The sequence below is a fragment of the Podarcis filfolensis genome, assembly GCF_964270895.1.
Source record: "Podarcis filfolensis genome assembly, chromosome: Z".
NCBI classification, from domain to species: domain Eukaryota; kingdom Metazoa; phylum Chordata; class Lepidosauria; order Squamata; family Lacertidae; genus Podarcis; species Podarcis filfolensis.
The window spans coordinates 17,312,033-17,321,670 of NC_139617.1; the positions used below are offsets into that span (position 1 = coordinate 17,312,033).

At 47.8% G+C, this 9,638-nt stretch overlaps 1 long non-coding RNA gene across 1 annotated transcript; it reads right to left on the minus strand.

Moving 5' to 3' along the window:
• Nucleotides 1-2,831: 2,831 nt before the first annotated feature.
• LOC310754350 lies at nt 2,832-5,526 on the minus strand. The gene is made up of 2 exons (XR_014543736.1): nt 4,559-5,526; nt 2,832-3,164 (listed from the first exon to the last, which is right to left on the minus strand). It is a non-coding gene; the product is annotated as an uncharacterized lncRNA (long non-coding RNA).
• Between the last annotated feature and the right edge of the window lie 4,112 nt (nt 5,527-9,638).

Below are 9,638 nucleotides of genomic sequence, written 5' to 3' on the forward strand. Positions count from 1 at the left end.
GTTCAAGAGCATACACAGAGTGCTCATAATCATTGGAAGCACAGAGAGCCTCTGGCGCCCTCTGTCTGCCTCAGATATACATTAGCAGCAACTGAGCCTACAAGCAGATACATTCTTATAGAGAGAATGAGTCACGTGTCACAGAGACTTAACAACTTACTGTACTGCTAACTGTAGCAGGCTTAGGCTTGAATGATATGTGCAGGCCTGCTTCTGCTCCTAAGAATATCTGTCTTATTGCAATATTAAAGGAAGCTCAAAATAGCGCTCCTGCCCAAGGCTAGATTAAAATTCAGCAAACAGCACTGCACGCACCCAAAATAAAGCCAACCTTTGGGGATACTATAAACGAAAGTGATTCCAGCTAAGCTGGGAACAGCCCTGATTAACCCCACAATTAACAAACTGGCAAAATGGGGAAAACTTTTTTGCGAAAGAAAGGCCCTAATGGGGGCTCTCTCCCTATTGGGAAAGGCAAGACAAGGAGGATTACATGCAGGCAGCGCTCACAGATACAGGGAGAATCTTTCCAAAGGGCAGGGTAAGGGGTGGGATGGGAAATCAAACGGGGGAAAAGGGAAATTAAATTAATTAAGGAACTAGAGAGGATTAAAAAGAAGGGGGAAATAAAGAAATGTAACCAGACCGCTCCACTGTCCTCCAGACGGTCCAAGTGCTCCAGGTGATCTGATGCACTCAGCAAAAGAGCCCAGTCAATGCTGCATGACTTGATTTTATAACCTTTGGTCCACCCCCCTAAATGGCAACACCAAAATTTGCCCAGTAGCCCAGCCACCCAATCACTGTGGATGGTCATCCATACTAACCCGCCCAGCAACAGAGGGGTGGCCTGTTCAGATCCCACTGCAACACGTGCTCTCTATGAAGGAGAACACGCTTAATCCCGCCGTCTTCCGTTCCTGAAATTGTGCGCAAATAATGGACAGAGTGAGGGGGCAGGGCCAGGTCTCATTCCCCTCTGTGGAGGAAATAGAGCCTGCGGTCAACTTCTATCAAGGGGATCGACCTGTTGATTGTGTCGACCGGTTGGACATCCCTGTCCTAGGGGATTTTAACATCTATGCCGACATGACTTTACAAGAGGCACTCAGGACTTTGTGGAAAGCATGACCTTCATGGAGTTGTCCCTGAATAAGTTTGGCCCAACTCATAGTCGCGGACATGCCTTAGACCTGGTGTTCACCTCTATGGACGTTGGTGATTCAACACTAAGTAAAATGAAACAAAAGAGGTGCCATGGTCGGATCACTTCCTGATGCAACTGGACTTCTCCACAACCCTTCCATTCTGCAGGGAGGTGGGACCGATTTGGATGGTCTGCCCCCGCCACTTCATGGATCTAAATGGTTTCCAAAAAGTGGTAGGGGGTGTTTTATCCCGTGTTGATGGCCTTTCAGATGATTCCCTGATGGCCTGCTGGAATGCAGAGTTAACCAGGACTGGCTCTGAAGCGCCCTCTCTGACTGCATGGAGTTCAGACAGCCCCATGATTTTCCCCAGAGCTGAGGGCAATGAAATAATCACTGAGACAGCTAGAGTGCCGGTGGCAGAAAACTGATTCTGATTCTGAATCGGACCAGACACGGGTTAGAGCTCAATTTGACGAGCCTACCAAGTGGCGATAAGCAATGGCAAAGAGGACCTTCTTATAAGGAAGCTCCCTTTTAGGATTCTGCCTTTCCTTGTGCTGCACAAACTATAGATTCCTTAGCCCCAGGTATCCATGTATTGGGTATCTTGCCGATTGGAAGGTAGGCGGTTCGAATTTGTGCAACAGGGTGAGCTCCCATTGCTCTGTCCTGTTCAGATCCCACCGCAACACGTGCTCTCTATGAAGGAGAACACGCTTAATCCCGCCGTCTTCCGTTCTTGAAATTGTGTGCAAATAATGGACAGAGTGAGGAGTTAGCAGTTCCAAATCACACCAGATAAATCAGCAGCGGGAAGGTAAACGGCATTTCCATGTGCTCTGGCTTCTGTCACAGTGTCCCCTTGCATCGCATCAAAAGTGGTTTAGTCATTCTGGCCACATGACCCAGAAAGCTGTCTGCGGGCTAACGCCGGCTCCCTGGGCTTGAAAAGCGAGATAAGCGCCGCACCCCATAGTCACCTTTAACTGGACTTAACCGTCTGAGGGTCCTTTACCTTTTACCGTTTCTTTCCTTTATCTGAACAAGCACTCTGCTCCCAAAAGAACCTGCCCAGGCCATTTTCTGAGGCTCTGCTCCAGAGGCAAGGGGCTGTGGAATCACTTTTAAGGAGGAAAGTTTGTGCGGATTATGGGAAAACCAGCTTCATATAACCAACCTGCTTTCTAATTAATGCAGGAAGAGGGAAATAGCATAGACTAAGCTGTTCTGCCAGGCTTAGGTGTGTCCACGTCCCCTTCCTTTGGGAGGAACTAGGTAATCAAGCTTCTGCTGTCCCCTAGTCTACCTGAGAAGCTCAGCGGGTGAAGAGGTTTGCATGGAGGAAGTCTAGATCGTAAAGCATGCACATTTCCAGAAGCAGCAACAGCACAAGTAACCTTCAGGCTGTTTCCCTCAAAGATGGTTCCCAGCCTTACTGCCTCCTCCTCCTTCTGCCTAGAAGCATTTGCTTCAAACTCCCTTTTCCTGTGCCCTCAAACACACAGTTACCCTGGCAACTTTTGTGGCATCTGACTCCCCAGGCCAAAGGATCCTTCTATGGCCTATCAACACATTTTTGTAATGCTAACAGGTCTGTTCTTCCTCCAGCCAGCCAGGTTGGTTTGCATAAGCCAGCCCAGGAATTTCTTTGCAGCTTGCGTTGTCCCTTCACACCACAAATAACCAAAATACTAGCATTTATTAATTTCTAGGTTTATACTGTCTATAACATTATTTTGTGGCTTTAAATCTCTGCTGGGGTTCTCTCACCAAATAATACTTGCCCCAAACTTGGATATTAACACGCAGGAATTTTCCTATATTATTATTATTATTGCACCAGTGAGGATGTTATGTCTAATTCTTCACTGAAAGCTTCCATTTGACACAACTGTGCGTTGAATGTTATCTTGTTATTATGAGCGCAGTCTTCAGGGAACATAAAGTCTTGCTGTACACATCTCATGGTTCTGCCAGTTTGACCCTGAAGCTCACTGGGTTACAGCTTTTCTCCTAAGAGGCAATTTCAAAATAAAGATAAGTTTTTAAATAACCCTAAAGAAATGCAGAAAAGAAATGTAGGGTGCTATCCAACATTAGCTGTGCTCAGAAAAAGCCCACTATTTTCAGCAGGTCTGCTATATAACTTAGTTTGATCTAATCCATAGCTTTTTAATTGTTTCAGTTTTAAAACATTAATTTAGTTGTCATTTCTATTGTTTTATATATTTTGACTGGAAGGGTTGCTTTGTGCAACATCCAGAGAACTTCTGTTATGAGAGGCTGCATAAAAGCAGTTATTCAAAAACAAATTGAATAAGTCATGAGTGTGTAATGTGTGGTGCTGTCTTCAGTGTTCATTCTTCTACCATGTTATTGTGTGTGGACAGAGCTTGATGATTATCATATATGTTGTCCTTTAAAACTCAGGTGGGGAACCTGTGCAGAGTGATCATGCTCCCCGTTTTACAGAGGACAGCCCTCTATTTGAAAGCTGTGTCCAGTCCAAATTGTGGGAATTACACTGTAGTTCCCATTTGCAGAGCATGTGGAAGACAGCCCTGGGTCCTTTGACTCTTTAATTACCGTATTTTTTTCTCTATAAGACTCACTTTTTCCCTCCTAAAAAGTAAGGGGAAATGTGTGTGCGTCTTATGGAGCAAATGCAGGCTGCGCAGCTATCACGGGAGGCAGAACAGCAAGAGGGATTGCTGCTTTCACTGCACAGTGATCCCTCTTGTTGTTCTGGCTTCTGAGATTCAGAATATTTTTTTTCTTGTTTTCCTCCTCCAAAAACTAGGTGACTCTTATGGTCTGGTGCGTCTTATAGAGCGAAAAATATGGTAGTTCTCTTTTCTCTCCTATAAAAACTATGCAAGTCACTCTCTTTTATAGTTCAAATAACATACGACTTTTACTTAGTGTACTTGCACTTGTAGATTAAAATACACAATGTAGGTAAAGGTAAAGGTAAAGGGACCCCTGACCATTAGGTCCAGTCGTGGCTGACTCTGGGGTTGCAGCGCTCATCTTGCTTTATTGGCTGAGGGAGCCGGCGTACAGCTTCCAGGTCATGTGGCCAGCATGACTAAGCTGCTTCTGGTGAACCAGAGCAGCGCACGGAAACGCCATTTACCCTCCCACCGGAGCGGTACCTATTTATCTACTTGCACTTTGACGTGCTTTTGAACTGCTAGGTTGGCAGGAGCAGGGACTGAGCAACGGGAGCTCACCCCGTCGCAGGGATTCGAACTGCTGACCTTCTGATCGGCGAGCCCTAAGCTCTGTGGTTTAACCCACAGCGCCACCCGCGTCCCTCACAATGTAGATAGATGATACTTAATTTGCTAGAACATCTAACATCCTAACATTTAACATCTAATTAGATTAAACATGAAAGCTCATACCTTGAAAGCTTATATTTAGTTGATCTTAAAGGTGCCACTGGAATTATTAAAAAAGATTTTTTCATCTTCCATCTTGTTATTTATTATGACTTTGACAGATCAACACAGCTTTCCACCTGAATCTAACTCTGAGGCAGACAGCAGCACAACGGAACATATCTGCTGGTCAGCTGAGACTGTTCCGCTATCTGCCATAACTGTACCAATTCTATAACGGACACAGAGTGTACGACATCACAGAGTTCTGCAGTTCTTGTAATTAACCCTTTACACAGGCCTTTTTGCTGCTTACATCCCACACAAATCTGGTTTAAAGATAAGGAACTCCGGTGCCAAGGTTTTCCTGATCTGGATTCTATAAATCTATGAATGGCCATTACTGTCAAACCAGTTATAGTTGGGAGAAGGCACTTGTAGCTCCAGTGACAGTTGCATTCAGAAGCACCCACAAACTGCAAACCTGCTCCTTCAGGGAAAGTGCAATCTCATCTAGAGTAGGCAGTTGAGCACTTGATCTAATTGGAGGTTTGCGTTATGTTTCTCTTTTAAAAGTCTACTTTCACTTATGAGAATGCTACAGATCACAGCTTTGAATATGTCCTGAACCTCTGTTAAAAACTTTAACTTTCAAACTAGTCGGCCAGGAAAATTGTCCAGCGCAATGGAGTCTGAGCTCTTGGGCCACATTCTTCGTTCCAAGAGCTCTGCAAGGCAGTCTGCTTGCAGATGCACCCGTCAGTATCTTTCTTTTATCTTGGTGCCCTCCCAAGGTTGCTGAACTGCAGTCTACCATACCTGCCCACTGGCCATGCTTGCTAGGGCTAATGGGACTAAGGGTTTAGCAACATTGGACAAAGATTCCCCACACCTGCATTAAAAGCTAGCAGATTCCCACTGGGGGAGGAAGAGGAGTACGGGGGGAGTGCACCGCCCCCGGCAGCGCGATCCCAGTGGGGTGCCATCACGGCAGCCCCCCCCCCGCCCGTGCTGGACGCCACACCCCTGCAGGAGGAACGCCCCGCCCCCAGGGCACATGCCCCGCCCCTGCAGGTGGTGCACCACGCCCCCGGGACTCGCGCCAGCCCCACCCCGCCTGCTCTCCACCCCTCAGTGCCAGAGCACAAGGCTCCTCCACTGGAGATGCCAATCCTGCTGCCATGTTCGCCTAATTAATTAGCCCAACATCCTCTTTCCCACAGAGGCCAACCATATGTTCTCTCCCGCTGTTGTTCCCCTGCAACTGGCAGTCGGGGGCATGATGCCTGTTTTATTTTGCAGCCGTTATGGCTTCTAGCATTGGTAGCCTTATCCTCTGTGAATTTGTCTAATCCCCTTTTAAGGTAAAAGGTAAAGGACCCCTGGATGGTTAAATCCAGTCAAAGGCTGGACTATGGGGTGCGGCACTCATCTTGTTTCAGGCCAAGGGAGCCGGCATTTGTCCACAGACAGCTTTCTGGGTCATGTGGCCAGAGGACTAAACCGCTACTGGCGCATGGAGGAACGTGACAAGTGCTCACGGAAAAGCCGTTTACCTTCCCGCCACAGCGTTACCTATTTATCTACTTGCACTGGTATGCTTTTGAACTGCTAGTTTGGCAGAATCTGGGCAGCCATCACTTCAACTTGTAACAAATTCCTTAGTTAGCCATGTACAGGGTGGAAAAGTACTTCCTTTTCCGTGTCTGCTTGGGTGGACAATGATGTGGATGCCACATGGTCACTTGTTCTCATGTGTGTTGCTGCGTGAGGTGTTGGAAGTGGTCCACCTGTGGGCTAGAGCCCCATGATTGAATGCTTCATAGTGCATAAACTTTTTCTGCAGGTTGAAAACTAGCATGTCAGAAGAGATGGCTACGCTATTAACCCTGACATTCCCATTTTCTGAATGCAGGTGTTTTATGATTATTTGTGGGGTTGGGTTGGGGATGTGAAGTAACAGTCATGTGCAATTCACACCACCCTTCTTCAGTCTGACTTAGGACAACCAAGACGCAGATTGCTCCCCTCAATGTGTTTTCTTTCTCTCTTTAAGCTGGGGGAGTATGCATGTCAGTGGAACCCCTCCTCTCATGCAACAGCCAATCCAGGCAGGAGTGCCAGTCCCAGGGTAGATGCCAACCTGCATACCTGGCCCCAGCCCCTTGGCTCCAGGAGGTGAGTCTTTTTTTAAAAAATTTTTTTTATTAATTTTCCAACATATATTAAAACACAATACAACTGACAATACATAAACAAACAAACATATAAACACATATAATTTCATAACCTCTTTTCCTTAAACCTTGTTTCAACGACCTCCCCATACCTCCCTTTTCTGCATCCCTGTTTTAAACTTTTCCAGCAACCCCTAATTTCAATTACTTATAATTCACTTTCTTTAATCCTTTTTCTCTTACCCAATTATTTGTCACTGCAATTCTGTTTTACATTACCCATGACATTTTAGCACTCATTAATTTTACAACAGTTCTTAAGATAAACTTTAAATTTCTTCCAATCTTCTTCCACCGTCTCTTTTCCTTGGTCGCGGATTCTGCCAGTCATCTCGGCCAGTCTCATATAGTCTATCACCTTCGTCTGCCACTCTTCCAGCGTGGGTAGTTCTTGTGTCTTCCAATACTTTGCTAAAAGAACTCTTGCTGCTGTTGTAGCATACATAAAGAACGTCCTATCTTTCCTTGACACCAATTGGCCTACCATGCCCAGGAGAAAGGCCTCTGGTTTCTTATGAAAGGTACACTTAAGGACCTTCTTAATTTCATTATAGATCATTTCCCAGAAGACCTTGATCCTTGGGCACGTCCACCAAAGGTGGTAAAAAGTACCTTCAGTTTCCTTACATTTCCAGCATTTATTATTGGGCATATGATAGATTTTTGCAAGCTTGACTGGGGTCATGTACCACCTATAAATCATTTTCATAATGTTCTCTCTTAAGGCATTGCATGCCGTAAATTTTATACCGGTAGTCCATAACTGTTCCCAGTCAGCAAACATAATGTCATGACCAATGTCTTGTGCCCATTTAATCATAGCTGATTTAACCATCTCATCCTGTGTATTCCATTTCAACAGCAAGTTATACATTCTTGACAAATTCTTAGTATTGGGTTCCAACAATTCAGTTTCTAATTTTGATCTCTCCACCTGTGAAATATACTCAGAGTCGCAAAGTGATTTCATGCTCTTTATTCAGCTCATAGTGGTGAGGAGGAATGAATGAATGTCCCCTCAAAGTATCTGCTTTATATACATTATCTACACAATGGGCTGCACATGATTGGCTAATTCCAGAATTCTACTGTAAGCCAATCAGGTTGTGGATTCACTTCTATCTGGAGCATGATTGGGTGGATCCTGCCAACCAATCATACTGCTGCATTGTTCTAGGACCAATCAGATTGCTGCATTCTGAATCCTATTGTTCTAGGACCAATCAGACTGCTGCCTTTTGGATCCTATTGTTCTAGGACCAATCAGACTGCTGCAGTTTGGATCCTATTCAACTCAGTACATAACACCCCTCCCCTCTAAGTTCCAGTCCTGCCCGGGAGGTCGCATTCATAGTCCTCGAGGTACGCCGGCGGCCGACGTGTGCGTTGAGGCCTGGGGTGTTCCCTGGTCCGGGGTTCAGGTTCTGGCTCGTGTTCCAAGGATGCTGGCTGTGATAGGGCTGTTTGGTCTGGCGCAACCGGCTCGCTCAGTCGTGGTTCTGGTTCCGGTGTCCTTTCGGCCTCACGGGTCCCCTCTGTATTTACTGATTCTGCCTCTCCTGCTTGCCCCTGCTGCTCTATGGGCCTCCCTGCCCCACTGTTCCCTGACCTGTCCTCCTCCTCCTGGTTTTCTCCCGGGAATCGTCGCCGTATCTGGTCGCAGTGGCGGCGCCAGCATTGCCCCCCATCTGTTAGCACCTCATACGACACGGGGCCAGTGACCCTGGTGACTGTGGCGGGTACCCATGCAGGGCCTGCCCCAAAATTCTTTGCGTACACTGGGTCCTGGGCCTCGAAGGTCCGGGGGTTCCTGCCTTCCCCCACCACTCCCTCATCCTGAGCTCTATCGGGGTGAAGGCGGTCCAATCTGATTGCAAGGCGCCGACCCATTAGTAGTTCAGCGGGGCTCCGGCCAGTCGTTGAGCTGGGGGTGCTGTGCTGTGCTAGAAGGAATGTGGCAAGGCGGTACTCCCAATCCCCTTGCGTCATGCGGCGAAGGGTGTCCTTGGTGGTCCGCACCATGCGTTCTGCTTGGCCATTGGTGGCAGGGTGGAATGGCGCCGAACGGATGTGGCGGATGGCGTTCTGCGCTGTGAAGGTTTGGAATTCTCCTGACGTAAATGCAGTCCCGTTGTCTGAGACGAGAGTGTCAGGGAGCCCGTGGGTTGCAAACAGCCTGCGTAGTACTCGGATGGCTGCGGACGTAGAAGTGGACGGTACCAGTGCGACTTCCAGCCATTTGGTGTAGGAGTCCACCACGATGAAGAATGTTTTCCCCTGAAAGGGGCCAGCGAAGTCCACATGCAGGCGTGACCATGGTGCTCGGGCGGACTCCCAGGACTGGACTGGGGCCCTTGGGGGATCTGGGCGGGATTCTTGGCAGGCCTGGCAGTGTTTGACCCAGGCCTCTATCTCTCCGTCGATCCCCGGCCACCACACATAACTCCTGGCAAGGGCCTTCATTCTTACTACCCCTGGATGTGTCTCGTGTAGGGCTGTGAGGACCCTTTTGCGGAGGGGCTGGGGAACAACGACCCTGCTTCCCCATAACAGGCACCCCTTGTGGGCCGACAGTTCATGTTTGCGGGTTGTGTAGCCGGCGAATTCTGGCCCGGGGCTGCTGCTGGGCCATCCCCTCCACACCCAGTCCAGGACCCGGGAGATGACCCTATCTTTCTTGGAATGGTGTGCAACTTCTTGTGCCTGAATGGGGCGGTCAGGAAGCAGCTCCAGGCTCATAACTTCTTGTGCAGGTGCTGGGTCAGGGCCTGTTTCCGGTAGTGGTAGCCTGCTGAGGGCATCTGCATGGCCCATCGCCTTCCCAGGGCGGTGAATCAGTGCATACTGGTAGCTGGCAAGGAAAATTG